This window comes from Mesoplodon mirus, assembly GCF_964341445.2.
Source record: "Mesoplodon mirus genome assembly, chromosome: 14".
NCBI lineage: Eukaryota > Metazoa > Chordata > Mammalia > Artiodactyla > Ziphiidae > Mesoplodon > Mesoplodon mirus.
This window is the reverse complement of record NC_138990.1, coordinates 63749984-63766314: the sequence shown is the minus strand read 5'-3', so window position 1 is coordinate 63766314 and position 16331 is coordinate 63749984. Positions and strand designations below refer to the sequence as shown.

At 49.2% G+C, this 16331-nt stretch overlaps 1 long non-coding RNA gene across 3 annotated transcripts; it reads left to right on the top strand.

The window, feature by feature from the left end:
- Nucleotides 1-2743: 2743 nt before the first annotated feature.
- LOC309815239 lies at nucleotides 2744-14608 on the top strand. Of its 3 annotated transcripts, none has more exons than XR_014295821.1 (4): nucleotides 2744-2841; nucleotides 3477-3582; nucleotides 6789-6880; nucleotides 8080-14608. It is a non-coding gene; the product is annotated as an uncharacterized lncRNA (long non-coding RNA). The 3 variants fall into 3 exon arrangements; XR_014295822.1 differs by having other exon boundaries at nucleotides 3474-3582; XR_014295823.1 differs by lacking the exon at nucleotides 3477-3582 and having other exon boundaries at nucleotides 2749-2841.
- The last annotated feature ends 1723 nt before the right edge of the window (nucleotides 14609-16331 follow it).

Below are 16331 nucleotides of genomic sequence, written 5' to 3'. Positions count from 1 at the left end.
GCTCTGACTGGCCAGGAATTCCTGCATGTTACCCATTTCACCATGGGGAGTAACTCAGAACCCCAGAATTGGTATAACAATTATTTTCAGCTGTAGACAGTTGAGATTCAACAGATGCAGAAAGAAGCCTTCTCAGAGCTTCCCCTATCTGACTAAAAGCAGAAATTTTGAGAAATCAGGACTGCCATAAATTCCCTCTTTGGGATGGGTCTGCTTCTAAGAGAGAGACCAAGAGCAAATATACCATAATTTGCCAACCTATTAACTCTCTCTGGGGGAGTTCTGGCCCTGAAGAAGAGGTAAAGTCCACTCGTACCTGTATAGACAAACATTGTCACAGATTCTCTTATCTCCCATTTATTCTCCTAAAAAGCCCATTTGTCTTTCCTAAAGAAACCCATTTGTTCTCCCCATAAGAGTCTTTTCTCTCCCTTCCATTCTTCTACTAAATTAGGTATATAAACCCCCAATTCTAACCACCCTTTTGAGCTACTCAGCACTGAGCACTTCCACATGTATGCATGATGCATGTAAATAAAACATTTTCCTCCTGTTAATGTCTGTTGTCATTTTAATTAACAGGCTCTGGAAACTGAACCTATAAGGGTAGAGGAAAAGTTTTCCCTTCACTACATCACCATCCTCTCCTACCTCAGAAACATGGTTATTTTACAGCTAATGGGATTTTAGAAACGAGTTCATCCAGTGATACACATAAGAAGCATCAACGTCTTTTAAAACTCAGACGGGTCCAGGCCGCAGAGATATCCACCAGGAAGACTAGTACTAGATGTAAGTGCCCACTCACATGCCTCACTTCCTCTCCTGCACACAGAAGGACCTAATTCCCTGGACAGACATTCAAGGCCCTCTGAGTCTGTCCAACACCCTCCAGACCTGCCACCTATGTCCCTGAGCTCTCCTTTCAGCTTTGTGGTCAGACCATTACTCCAGCCTGACATGCCCTCACCACTCCTCATGTCTCCTCCTCTTGGAAGCATCTCCATTTCCCACCCCGGTTCCCAGCCTAGTTTACAGTGAGCCTTTCCTCCACGAAACCTTCTCTGCCTGCGCCCAGGGCCAGTAGCGCCTGCCCGAGAGCTCACACAGCACTGTGACATTGACTTCGGGATATAACAGGCTGTGGATGTGTCTATTTATTTTGGAATCTCCAGGAGGGCAGGGGCTCTTGCCCACAGAGGGTGCTGAATAAATGTGAGGCTGCACCAGCTTCTCCCCGTGGACCACCCTCAGGGGAAACACACTGCACCTTCGGATGTTTGCTTTGGGAACTTTCCCACCTGAGCTCCTTTACAGATTAAACTGACATTTTCCATTTGTGTAAACATTCACAACAGGACAGAAAGGCCAGCCTGCTCTCCAAACAGACCAGAGAGGAACAGGGACTGGGTAAGTGCTGGGGGTCAGGGGAGGGGACCGTCCTGCACCCGGGATGAGCAAGAGTAGGTAGGAAGCATATAAGAGGTAGTAAAAAAAGGACTACTGGTGTCAGCCAACAGAACAGGAAACATCAAAGTGTGACTTAAAAAAAACTCAGGGAGCCAATTCCGGGCCCAGCTTCTTCCTTCCGCCAGTTTCATCTGCAAGGACACGGTTGGCTGGAGACAGGTGGGGTTGCCAAGTGTGGACACCGGGAGGGCGGACATTGGCCTGCCAGCCCCTGCCATCTCCTGCACACTAGAAACAGCACTGCCAGCCCAGCGAGGCTGCCCAGCTGGGAGGGCAGTCCTCGCCATCTGCCCACTCCCTAGGGGCACACATACCTCCTTGCTGGTGGAGGGTTCAGCCCAGAGACCAGTCCTGCCGAGGTCTCTCTCACCAGGAGAGTAGGTGAGGAGATGGCCGGGACCTGTAGCAGCTGCTGGCAACTCAGGGGTATGGGACAGGCAGCTCCCTGTAGGGACCTAGAATCCAAAGTAAAGCAGCCATGACCAGGAGTTCAGGGCAGCCCCAGGTGAACGATGGGGAGCAGCTGCATGTTCACAACTACCTGTCTCCACTCTCCTCACTGCTACAGTCAGCACAACTTACCTCTCTTTAAAACCCTGCCCTCTGCCTCAGTGCAGGCCCCTTTCCTTCTCCTCTGCCCCATCTCCCTGCATCCCCTGACATGCTTGTTTCCCCCTCACCCCTTGCACTGAAATTCTTTCAGTCCCCTATACAATCATTTCTGGGGCTCAATGACTTTGCCCTTATTATTCCCTCTATCAGCCGTACCCTTTCCCTGATGTCTGGCAAACTCCTATGCATGCCTCAAGACCCAGCTTAAATGTTCCTTCTTTGGTGAAGCACTTCCCGACTCCACTATGCACTATCTTGTCACTATTATGGTACTTACTGCATTGTTTGGTAACTGTTTACATCTGTCTTGTTCCCTCTCACATCTAAATAATGAGGTCCTTGACGCTAGGGGTTATTTCTTTAAATCCACTATGTACCACAGTGTCTAGTACATAGAGGTTGTCAAGAAATACTTGTTGAATGAGTGAATAAATGTAAATTCTGCTTTCATCCTTCTATTCCCTGCTTCATGACCTTCAACGGTGCCCTCTTATATGGAGACTAAATTCCTAGCGATTGAACTCACACACTTTCCATACACATCATGAAGTAATTACTCCCATGTTTGGCATTGTAGAGAAATACAAAAATGCAAAAGTGTCTCCACCCTGACTTCCAAGGAGTAAGACAAAAGCCCAGACGAAACAATGAGGAAGGCAGTGGATGTCACTGGGACATTCCAGATGAAGTGAGCATTGCATCCAGCAGGGATGGATCCAAGACGGTCTCCTGGGGCATCAGGAGAGTGAGCCCCAAAGGGTAGGTAGATTTGATTTTATTTTTAAAATATTTATTTATTTTTGTCACACCGGGTCTTAGTTGTGGCATGCAGACTCTTAGTTGCGGCATGCATGCAGGATCTAGTTCCCTGACCAGGGATCAAACCCGGGCCCCCTGCATTGGGAGCACCGAGTCTTACCCACTGGACAACCAGGGAAGTCCCGGGTAGATACAGTTTAAGAGTTAGACATGGACTGGGGGGCATGAGGGCCTGGGAAAAGGGCATTTCTGGTTCCACAGGCAAAAGTATTCAGGATACATCTGGGGGCTGTCTGGCTGAAGCAAAGGCCACATGGAGGGAACAGGGCTTGTCCAGGGCATGGCTCTCATCAGCCCATCACCTGGGCTCCAGAAGGACTCATTCAGGGCTGGCTGCCCTCGGGGCTTCTGAGGAGGCACTCTGGGGGACAGGTATTATCAGCACTCCAGCTGTTGCAGCCCAAGCAGGGGGTGAGGGAAAGGAGCAAGGTGGGAATGTTTTAGAGTTTCCTCACCTCTCCAATGTTTCCTAAATTCCATACCTAGTAGGAGCTTGGACCAAAGGGGCATCTCAATCCACCAGCCTCCAGCAAGGTAACCCACAGAACCTCTCCCACCCTCTCTCATCTCAGTAGATGGGGACCTGTGGATCTCTCAACCACAAGACACAGCTGGTAGCAGAGGAGAACCAGAGGCAGAATGGCCCCCCAGGCAGAGAACAGCATGAACAAAGGCTTGGAGGTGGGCAGCATGGAGCCAAGATGTTTCTTAGGCACCGTCTACTCGAAATGTAGCATGTGAAACACGGTGGGAAATAACCAAGGATAGAGGACACAGACCTCTAGTAATTAATCACATACAGGAGAAGGCACCCACAGAGCCAGGCCAAGCCAGGGAGTGGTGAGTATCAGGTGAAGACAGGAAGCAACCAGTCTCAACCTTTCAGGGAGACCATATAAATTACTGTCCAGACCAGACAAGTAAAAGGGGGAGCTATTAATAAATATGCTACAACATAGACATGAGCAGGGACCATCCCAGGCCAACCATGATGGTGGTCATCCTACCCATTTGATTCTTAGGATTCCAAAATTTCCATCTCCAGACCTGTCCTTGGTCCTGAGCTCAAGACCTATAGTCAGTTGCCTGCTGGGCAATTCCATCTGGATAACCCACAGGCTACTCAACCACAATGTACCCAAACTGAAGTCAGCAGTTCCCCTCCTCCCCTACCCCTTACCACTGGCTTTCCCCCCTTCTGCGCTCCCCACCTAGAGAAACAGCACTGGTCTCTACTCACATGTTCCAAACCAGACCCTGGAGTTGTCCTGGATTGCTCCCTGCCTCCCCAAACCCAGGCAGTCACCTCAAGAGCTGTTGGTTCTCCCTCTGCCTGTACCTCTCAAGTCCATGTTCATCATGGCAGCAGAGAGATCTTTTCTTTCTTTTTCTTTCTTTTTTTTTTTTTTTTTTTGGCCACACTGCGCAGCATGCAGGATCTTAATTTCCTGACCAGGGATCAAACCCTTGCACCTGCACTGGAAGCACAGAGTCTTAACCACTGGACCACCAGAGAAGTTCCCAGAGAGATCTTTAAAATACACAAAACCTCAGTGGCTCCCCTTACACTTTGATACTTTTGGGTGGTAGCTGAGACCTTTTGGGTCCTCCCCCGCCAGCGCTCTTGTGTTCAGCTTCACCTCCACTTGCCATCCCACTCCCTGTCGGTCAGCTCTGTAGAAGCTCCATGCTGCTGCCCTCCAAGACTCTGTTCATGCTGCTCTCTGCCTGGGGGGCCACTCTGCCTCTGGTTCTCCTCTGCCACCAGCTGGACTTCAGGTAGCACCTGCTGCACAAGCCACCTTGCTCACTAAGGACTGACCTTCCTGCTACTGCAGCCATTCATTCATTCACAGAAAACAGTGTCAGATATTGGGGCGTTAGAAATGCATATAACAACATACAGAGATAAAGCAAATGTGGCGAAAATGCAATCAATCAATCCATCTAGGTGAAGGACCTGAGGTGCTGATTGTACCATTCTTGCAACTTTTCTGTGGGCTTTAAGTTTTCAAAATAGAAAACTAGGTAAAAAAATGAATAGAATATGGGCCTGGATAGAAATTCATTCAAACCTAAGTTTACTGTGACCTGATTTGAGAGGGACCGGTATCCACTGAAATTCAGGCACAAGGTTTGCTGTTAAAGTTCCACATATATCAGTAAATTTGTTGTGTTTACATTTAAACATATACATGTTTAACTGGGGTGGGGGGAGATTAGAAGAAAAAACAGATAAGTGGACAAAAGAAAATTATCCATAATCTCAGCACCCAGGAATAACAATTATAACTGTGTCAGAATATGCCTTCCTGGTAATTTTTGGGTGTAGTTATATTTTTAGATACAAAATGGGTTATGCTACACACAGTTTTGTAACTTCTTTTTCTAACTCTGCAATATATTACAAATGACTTTTCCTATTGATAAATACATTGGCATTTTAATAGCTGCACTGCTTTCCATGGAATAGGTGCCATATAATTTATGTAACCCCATGATCTTTCCCCTACACACGTGAGCACGAGCCCCAGCTTCCTGATTCTGACACCTCCCATGACTCTAACCCAAAGAGGGGGTCAAAGTCAATGCTGGCCCTTTGTTTAGGGAGGTGATACATTGCTATTTGGGCTTCAAAGGAAAAAGTGAATACTGACAGATTAGAATTAACTGGGAAAAGCTCCTCGTCTCAAATGCCACGAACATTTTAATAAGTAGAGTGCAATCTTCCTGGCAGCTCTGCTCGGGGCGGCCAATAGAACTTCAGGCCATGCCTGGCAAGGGTGAAAGGAGCTAAAAATAGACCCAGAACTAAGCGTCGAGACTTTTCTGAATTCATAGGCATAAAGGCTGCCCCAGAAGGACTTGCTGCACCAACATTTTCCAACTGCTGCGTGTCATGGTGCCTGAAATTCCTAAGGGTTATGGTTTTCTAAAAGGCTCCTGTTGGAAAGTAGGCAGCTGTTTTGTGAGGAGGGTGGAGTGAGTCCCCATCAGGACCCAGTGGAGAAAGTCAGGGCTTTGGAGTCAAACAGAGTGGGGCTCAAGTTCCAGTTTTGCCCATCACCAGCTGTGTGACCTTGGGTCAAGTCCTCAACCTCTCTGAGTCTCTGTGTCCTCATCCACAACAAGGGGATAAAAGGCCACATCTGCCTGTTGTGGAGGTAGAATGGGATGGTACCTGGAACAGAGTTTAGGAGGCAAACAAATGCAGCTTATTGTTATTACTGAAGACTTGAATTTTTTCTCAGATTGGCCAGGTGCCATTTTAGGAAAGCTGAGTTTTCTCAGAGTTGGTGGTGAGCGTGAGAGAAGCACAGCAGAATCCCCACACATGATACACGGCCCAGGAGACAGGGCTGCACACCCAGGGCCACTGGGCACCCTTCAAGCAGGCTGGACGCACGCTGGAATGGCACGGGGACCCCTCACTCTTTGGCACACCTACAGCACTCACAAATTTAACATTCAGGACATCGAGTATCCTCCAGTTGATTCTGAAGATTCGTGACCTGTGATCATTTCTGTTTGGCTGAGGCATTCATTTGGACCACACGGACTCAGGGAGCAAACGTGTCTTGTAGATTTCCCAAGAGTGGCCCCTAATGAGGCTTTGCAGAAGACATGACCCCAGCCCCTGACCCCAGGCCTGACCTCTGCCCGAGATCCCAGTGGGGCTTGTCACACAGGACCCACTCACCCTGATTGTGATCGCACCACATCTAGGGCCTCTGGGAGCGGAGCAATGAGTGGGACAGACTTGGGGAGGACAACTAATGGAGGGGTCATACTGGCACGACTGACTGGCAGGGCACAGACAACGTCACTGCTCTTTAAATAGGTGCTCTGGACTGAGGTGGCTTTCACCTCTGTCTTTTGTTTCCTAGGGCTGCTGTAACAAAGCACCACAAACTGGGTGGCAGAAAACAACCAAGATGCACTGTCTCACAGCTATGGAGGCCAGAAGTCTGAAACCAAGGTATTGACCGGGTCCTGCTCTCTTGGAAATCTGTCGGGGAGAATCCTTCCTTCCTCTTCTAGCTCCTGGGGTTTGCGGGCAGCCCTCGGCATTCCTTGGCTTGCAGATGCATCACTCCAGTCTCTGTCTCCACTGTCACGTGAGGGTCTTCTGCCCGAGTGGCTCTGTCCTCTTGTTATAAGGACACAGGTCATAGTGGATCAGGGGTCCACCCTACTCCAGTCTGAGCTCATCTGAACTCATCACATCAGCAACAACCCTGTTTCCAAATAAGGTCACGTGTTGAGGTACTGGGAGTTAGGCCTTCGACATATCATGGGGGGACACAAGTGAACCCATCATAACCTGTAAACCCATCTTGAGATGAGCGTCTCTCTTCAGTGCCTGAGCCCAGCTCAGAGCAACGTCAAACATCCTGTCCACAGCCAGGAGAAGAGTGCTCAGGACAGGCCCTAGTGAACTCTGGCCCGTGCCCTGCACCTGTGTCAGAGGCACATCGGAGGCGGGGGGTGGAAAACAGACCCATTGAGAGGGTGTAGATGGACGCGTTGCCTTCCCTTCTCAGGGGTCTCATGACTCAAGTCCTCCTTGTGTCCTGTAGTGCACCCAGGGTGCCAGGGGGCCCTAAAGTCCCAGGCTCCGCCTTCTGGACACTTAACAGCCCCTGTAAAACAGGGAGTGAAGAAACAGAACAGAGAGAAGTGTCCCCCCGTCCCCTCCTGCTGGCTCAGCTCATTACAGCCCAGGCAGGATATGTGGCCAGAGGAATGGCTTGAAGGGGTCTAAGACCCCACTTCCTGCCCCTGGGACACCCAGCTACCCCTGGGGGCCTGCCAGGGCAAGAGACAGGCAGGGACTTCCCGATCCGGTCACTCAGATAAATTTGAAAGAGGAAAGTGATGACAAAGCTCTTTGCACATTTCTTAATACATTTTAAAATCCTTAACAAAACAAACCTCAGGGCCTGAATAAATTGGCTCCCAGATGCTGGCCAAGGAACAGGCTGCTTGGAAAGAGTGGGGAGTTGGAGAGGGGATGGGTCAGTGAACAGGGTGAACAAACAGCCTGTCCCCGCACCCCGCACCAGGCAGCTTACTAATGAGGTGCGTCTGTGGACAGTCTGGGAACCCAGAGCTCCCAGATCCCCCAGGCAGGCAGCGGGGGACCTCCCTCGTCACCGCTCTGGTCCCCTTCTCCAGAAGCAGCACTGGGACAAAGACTATCGGCAAATCCCCCCCGACACCCCCTGAGATGGAGCAGGACAAAGATTCAAGCCTGGCCTCCCACCTCACCTGCCCAGGAAGAGGCCGGCCTTGAAGTCCCCCCAGCGAGGTGGCTCATCTCAGAGGCCACAGGGCAGCCGCTGGCACAGCTTGTTGGGAGCAGAGCTGGAGGAGGCCCTTGCCAAACCTCTCCAGGCTTTAGTCTACCCTGCGGCGACTGACACCGGACGGGTCAGGTCGGAATGTCCCTCCTGGTGGCAATGACCTCTCAAGGCTTCTTCCTCTCACTGATCTTCCCAACTCAGCAATGTCTTCTCTAACAGGCTTGGGGTGAGGGTGAGTCTTCTTTCTCTGAGGGCACCGTCCTCTGTGACTGAGCCCAGCAGCGGTCAGACTGGTCTGGCTTTGTGTCTCCCACTTCAGACCCTGGTCTGCCCATTGGATACCAAGTGGAGACGCTTGATAGGGACCCTGCAGCTCGGGGAGAAGGCAGGGCTGAAGATAGAAATGCCAGAGTTTGGGGGGTAGGATTTACAGACCAAGAAGTTCCTATCTAAGGTTTGGCCTCAGATAGGAACAGAGACGGGTCTTCCGTTGTGACAGGAGGGAGGGGCAGGTGGGCAAGGGGGGGACTGGGGAGAGGTCAGTGAAGGAGATTCCCCCTAATGGTTTGTTTTCTCCATGAAGGATGAGGTGGAGGGGGAACATGGGTGTGAGGGCGGGAAGGACAGGGCTCCCCTAGGAAGCCGTGTGACGATGGCCTGCTGGTGTCCAGTGCACACGTGAGGTTTGGGGTCGTAAAGAGAAAGAGGCCACGCAGCCCAGATACAAGCTCTTCTACAGCAGCTCTCAGCTTCTCCAGCACAGCGGGGAGGAGCTGGGGTTTAACAGAGGGGGAGGGAGGCAAGGAAGTTAACGGTAATTGCAACGAAGGCTTAATAAGATGGACCAGGGACTCTAAGCTGGGTAAGGGAGGGTGGGGGGAATGGCAGGGTCAGCATGATGCCACCCTGGGCTCCAGGTCTATTGACAAGACTTCTTGGGACCACTGAGGACAGCGTGCCCCATCCAGGGGCACAGTCAAGCCCGTCCTCCGTGTCCCCCACCCTGGGATGAGGAGGGGACAGGTGAAAGCAGGCAACCACGTGTGTCATGATCAAAAGGAAGGTATTTTACAAGTTATCTGTGGCTAATGATGACAAAGTGAAGCTTGGGAATGATTTTCTTTTTATTGAGTCTACTGAAGGTTATCTCTATCAGGTCACTTTATCTCACTTACACCGGCTAAACTTTTTCAGAGAAATGTCTAGAGTTACACCTGCACTGTAGATAGTGGGCAAAATCAACAGTGTAGCTTTTTATGCTGACCCGTGGTGAGCAGCCTCTCAAGTAGCCACTGGGGCTTTCCTCCTTGTGAATGGCAATGCTTTACGGATCTCTGTGCCCAGTAAATGGCTCACATTTGCTATTCCAGCTGCAGACCTTTGTGGCACATGGAGTTGGGGCCACACAAATTCATATTCAGAGGTTGCCATGGAGACCCCTGGACGTCCACCATCATCTCTTTTCCTCTTCTTCCAGAGTAGGAGCTATAGCCTGGAGTGGTTGGCCAGCTCACACTGCTTGCCAGCCTCCCTGCGGGAGTGCACAGCCATGTGACTGAGTTTGAGAAACTTGTGTGCATGATGTGTGCCACATCCATGCCAGTGTCATTGGCAAACTGGGCCTCCTCTACATTCTCTTTCCAATTTCCACAAACTGGAGCACAGAGGAACCTGCAGTCTGGCTTCAGCTAAGGGCAAAGCCAAAGGGATGGCAAAGAAATGAGATGAAGAGAACCTGGGCCTCTGAGCACGGCCAAGCTACCCACCAACCAGGAAAGCTCTCTTTAGACTGTGGCTTAGGTCAGCTCACTTAGAACAGACGGTCCCGGAGGTGTACTAGGCTACACCACTCAGGAACGGCACCAGCCAGGTACAAGAGCAGAAGGTGAATTGCAGTGAAGTCGGACGAGGGTCCTCAGCTGATCCAGCGGGGAGCTCTGGATCTAGGATGGCCCTTCAGAGTTGTCCCAGATGGAGACAAAGGGGTGGGACCTTCGTTCTCCATATCTACCAGTCTTTTGGGGATGCAGGCTGCCTGCGCAAAGGCCGTAACTTGGGTGAGGCAGCTCCTTTCGCCAAGGGCAATTCTCAGAGATGGACTCAGCTATGAGCCCTCAACAACTCCCCACCCCAGCCCCCAAGCACTGGGGAAGTGGTACCTCAGCCTTGAAGGCGGGATCTGGGTGTTGCCCTACAATATCCACTGCAGATTGTCACTAAGGGAGAAACTTCTATGTTCTTTAAGCCATAACTTTATTGTTGGGTCTCTACTACAGCAGTCTCTCCTCACCCCCATCTAATAAAGCTCTCTGCTTGTTTACAAGTGCACATCCTGCCCTCAGCCAGAGAGGAACTCCCTGAGACACACACTAGGTCAGTGGTTTGCAAAGTGTGGTTCCCAGACCAGCATCATCAGCATCACCCAGAAATTGTTTTAGCTGCAGATCTCATGTTTCACTCCAGACCTACTGAGTCAGGAACTCTGGGGATGGGGCCCAGCCATCTGTGTCTCAACAAGCTCTCTAAGGCACAGTGCAGATTTGAGAACGACTGCTCTAGGATTTCTTCCTTTAGACTCAGAGCACTAACCGCCATGTGGAGCACACGGTGGCCTGGAATAGGACTTCAATTACTTGAAGTCCTGGGGTTGTGCATTAAGGTGTGTGGGTCCCCACCCTTCCCCTCTGAGCTGGGGAAGGAGTGGGGGGTAGAGAGATCCTCACAGCTTCGGGGCCAGACTGATCTGGTTTCCAGTCCCAGCTGTGTCGGCTACTGGCCGACTGACCTTAGACAAATGGCTTGCTGGGCCTCAATTTCCTCATCTATACAAAGGGGATAAGACCCATCCTGCCTAATTATTGTGAGACCAACAAGAGAGAACAACCTTAGTGTCTAACAGTGCCTGGCTTCTGGCACTCACTCCATAACTGTTAACTCCGGGCCTTCAGTATCCTCCAGGGCCCACCTGCTTTTTCCAATAAAGATTTCCAAGAGTAGGTCTAGAGCTCATTTACAGGGGAAGATAAATTACCAGTAACTAAAGTACTGTGACCCTCCCAGGGGAATTTGCATTTTAGCTGCAGTCCAAGGATCAAATTACAACTCTTTTTTTTTTTTTTTTTTTTTTTTTTTTTTAAATAATGGGTGGTGAGGAGGGGAGGCTTCCTTCCCAGCTCCTGAAATCACGCTCCCTCGGGGCTCTCCTGGTATCCCTGGACTCATCCCTGGTATGTCTGGACTCCTGGTATCCCTCCCCCAAAGGCCTTTGACCTTGAGGAGGCTCCATTCTAATAGAAGTGCCTGTTTTTACAGACAGCTGAGCAAACCAGCTGGGCTTCAAGTGGTGATGCTTGGACTTGTCAAAGGAGCCCCAAGCGTCCCATTTGGATCAGAGTGCAGATCCTCTCCAGACCTGCTTCTTTTATTTGAAAGTTGAAAATCATCCCCAAGATATCTTGTGGCCCAGATCTCAGGGTTCTCCAAGGTTAGCCTGACCCCAAGATGGAGAAAGTAAGGAATTTCAGGGACACCAGGGAGATCTCCTGCCCCTAAAAACCCTCTCCAACCTGCTAGTCAGGAGCTGATAGCCCTTAACCTGGGGCCAAAACCGCCCACTCTGCAGTAGGACAGCAGACACCTGAAGAAGGGCCAAGCAGCTGCCATTTGCATCAAAGATGAAGTGACTGAGAGCAAGCCTCTCCTGAGAGCTCGTCATGGTAGGTGGAAGCTCTGGGCAGCTGAAGAGGGAGTGTGGTCAGTTCAAAGCAGCCACAGATTCCAGTTCACTGATCACACTCAACTTAGCATGAAGCTGGCATTTCATCCCAACTCTTGCTTTTCCCTGAGGTCTTCATTAATTCTGCAAGCTAACTTGCTGCGTTCTGTGTCAGTGGCCAGTTACAGGAGGAATCCATTCCTGTCACTGTATCCACCATCCGTCCCCTTCCACAGCCCTGCTCTGAGAGGCTGCATGTTTGAGAGGTTCAAAGGATGCATCGGGGGAGTCAGGCCTTGCAATGTCTGTCTCCAGGGCAACCCAGTGGTCAGGAGGGATCACTCAACTCTGTTGTGTCTTCCAGGTCCTGCAGAGATCTTGGGCCACGTCCCGAAACAGGGAACCTTGTGCTGAGTCAGTACCAGTTATGACCATTGGTATTCCAGAGAGTTCTGGAACTCCCCAAGCTCTTTCCCACACATCTCACCTGTCCTCCACCTCACCCCTGTGAGGAAGGGAAGGCAGGCTTAGGCAGGAAGCAGGCTCAGAGAGGCTAAGGGATTTGCCCCAGGTACACAGCTAGTGAAGGGTGAGTTGGGGCTAGTTTCCAAGTCTCCCATCTCCAAATCTGGGGCACTTCCCATTGCTGAAGGAAAAGTCCCAGCAGCAAAGCCTAGAGCAGGTCTGCTCATTCCCATGCCATCCACCAAAGAGGAAGAGGAAGGAGGGAGGTCTGGGCAGAACACCACCCTGGAATCCATGGGAAGAGCCTGCTGTATTTATTTCCCCAGAGCTGATAATTATCCTTCTCCTTCAGTGCTGCCCAGACATGTGTGTTGAGATCTTACAATGGCTTTCTCTTGTGGTTGGGGATAGCACCTTACTTTTCCAAGGAGACAGAGGCCTGGGATAAGATGAGTGAAGACACTTTGTGTATTAAAACTTTTCTCCATTAAAGACTCCAAGATGGATCAGAATGAGAGAGTCTTGATTTAGAAGAGCAAAGTAGATGGAATCTAGCCTCGGAGGTCACAGCCACAGGCCTGGGGCCTTAGACAGCTGGGAACTCATGGTCTCTAGAGATACGACTGAATGTTTACATGAGGTCATGTGAGTGCCACTGTCCTGCTACAGTCCTTCTGGAAGGGAGTGAGGGCATGGCTTGCCTGGTGGACTGCCCAGTGTAAGTGGTGCAGCTGATCCCTAAATGTTCCTGCCAAAACTGGTGTCTCTTCAGACCAGTCTAGTCAGTTGCCTAGAGGACTGAGGTAGCTTGGCAGGCTCTTCTCCCCGCAATGTCAGAACTGGAGCCAGGCTGACTCCTTCAGAGACTGCTTTACAGAGCAAAGGATGCCTGCTCTGTCTGGAAATGGCATCTCACATGCCCCATGCTTCCCTGGGACCCCTGGGACACTCAGTGAACCTTCCTCTTTTACTCTGAGCGTTCTCAGAGCTACACTGTGGTGGTGAGAGGGGTCTAAGTGCCTGTGATGTTTTGACGGTAAGAGAAAAACTTCTAGGTTTGATGTAACACACAAAAAAACCCTCCTTATCTTAGAGAGGAAAAGGCTACTCCATGACACTGTCCTAACAAATACATTAAACGGTTTTCCTGGCATTAGCAGATGACAAGTATGTTCTGTAGCTATTTCATGCCCACTTTCCATGAACAAGTTTGCTCATCCTTAGAGCAAAGTCTTTCTTGTTGTTTTTTCAGAGAAGCTACATCACCATACCCAAAACACTACAGTCTTAGCGGCCCGATAAAGATCTTTAAATATATTTTGGTAATGAAAAGATGCTCAACATCGCTAACCATTAGAGAAATGCAAATCAAAACTACAGTGAGGCACCACCTCACTCTGGTCAGAATGGCCATCACCAAAAAGTCCACAAATAACAAACGCTAGAGAGGGTGTGGAGAAAAGGGAGCCCTCGTACACTGTTGGTGGGAATGTAAATTGGTGCAGTCACTATGGAGAACAGTATGGAGGTTCCCTAAAAAACTAAAAATAGAGTTACCATATGATCCAGCAATCCCACTCCTGGGCATATATCCGGACAAAACTATAATTTGAAAAGACGCATGCACCCCTATGTTCACAGCAGCACTATTCACAATAGCCAAGACATGGAGACAACCTAGACGTCCATGCACAGATGAATGGATAAAGAAGGCGTGGTATACATACACAATGGAATATTACTCAGCCATAAAAAAGATTGAAATAATGCCATTTGCAGCAACATGGATGGACCTAGGGATTATCATACCAAGTGAAGTAAGTCAGAAAGAGAAAGACAAATACCATATGATATCACTTGTATGTGGAATCTAAAATATGACACAAATGAACTTATTTATGAAAAGAAACAGACAGACATAGAAAACAAACTTATGGTTACCAAATGGAAAAGGGGGTGGGGCCGGGATAAATTAGGAGATTGAGATTAGCAAATACAAATTACTATGTATAAAATAGATAAAACAAGGTCCTGTTGTATAGCATAGGGAACTATATTCAATATCCTGTAATAAACCATAATGGAAAAAATATGAAAAAGAATATGTACTGAATCACTTTGCTGTACACTGAATCACTTTGCTGTACACCAGACACTAACTGAATCACTTTGCTGTACTGAATCACTTTGCTGTACACCAGACACTAACACAACATTGTAAAACAACTATACTTCAATAAAATTCAAACAAACATAAATGTATTTTGGTAGCTATTATCAAAACCTTATTTAAGAACATGTTCAGTGGATAAGGGCTTCTTCATTTTGCACACATACAGGACCATGTGTAAAAGCAAAATGGTTAATTTCCAGTCTCCGTTGGATTGTAACAAGCCATGGATGAATAACAGTGTGATTTAAGGAAGGGCCACTGGTCCACCCCTTGAGTGGTCAGAGACCAAAAGAATTTGAGACATGGACATGCCAGGTCAGGCCAACTCTTGGCTGTAAATGAGCCTCTAGCTGATCTTGGCTTCACATTTTTTTTGTCACTTAATGTTTCCTGAAAAACTGAGATGCCTGTGACTGCATGAGACAAGGAATAGGAATATAATTCACCTTGACTTCTGAGTTATCAGTATTTTATTTTCCTGGAACAGACGCTGTTGATATGCTTCTCCGAGCTCCTAGACCTCCCCGTGATTGTTTCTGTGTACCTCCTCCCCAACTTCCATGGGCCTACCCCAGTGGCTACCTTAGAAGACAGCCCTTTGGTCACTACTATTCCCAGCTGAAAGCACCTGGGAGCTTGTATGCCCTGGGATAGCCCGTAGCCAAGGACAGACTCCTGCAGACATAGGGCGGATTGTAGTTTCCCAAAGCGGCCACAGCAACATCTCCGGTCCTACATGTGCTTCCAGAACCTTCCTGCTGCCCCTCCAAGAGCGGGGGTCTACTCCCCCTCCCTTTGAAATCGGGTGGGCCTCTGTGACTACCTCAACACAGAATGTGGTGAAAGTGACGCTGTATGATTCATGAGGCTAGGCTATGAAAGGCAATATTGCTTCCATCTGCCTCTCCCTCTCTCGACACGTGGCCTTGGAACTCAGCCACCATGTTGTGAGGAGCCCAGGCCACGTGGGGAAGGTATGGATGGATTTGTTGGTCTCAGCCTAACTGCAGCTGGGAATGAATCGCCAGACATTTGGGTGAGTAAGCCTCCAGAAGATGCCAGGCCTCAGCCTTCCAGCTGCTTCAGCTGAACGGAATGAAAAAGAGATGAGCTATTCCCACCAAGTCCTGCCCCAAATTGAAGATTCATGAGAAAAATGAGTGTTGTCGTTATTTTAAGGCACCACATTTGGGGATGGTTTCCTGTGCAGCAATAGATACCTGATACAGATTGAGGGACCTGGAAGCAGGATGCTACCATAATAAAGCCCCCAAATGAGCCATTGGGACTGGGTGCCAGGTGGAGGCTAAAGGGACCTTGAGGAAACGACCACTGAAAACCTAAAAGGTTTCAAAGGGACTGTCCGGACAAGCTGGGGAGCTGGGGAGCTGTGGAGGTCCACAGCAATATTTCCGGTCCCACAGGCCCTTCCAGAATCATGCCACTCCCCACGAAAAAGTGGCGCTTTATCTCTCTTCCCTTTGAAATTGGGCAGTCCCCAATTTTGCCTGAGTGAAGAGAGCAAAATTATGACTGTCATTGTTTTAATCCACTGTGTGGGAGGGGCAGGGAAAGATGGACTCAAGGGGCTAATCTATCAGTTACTCTAGACAAATACTTTAAAAACCAAATATACATAGATTATTCCTAAATTTAATAATCAAAAAACTAGCAATACCCGGATTTTTATTTACTTTTTCATGTTCATACTTAATTCTAAGCCTTCTCTGGGTGAAAAACTCTAACGTACTAAGGGAACAATAATTTTATC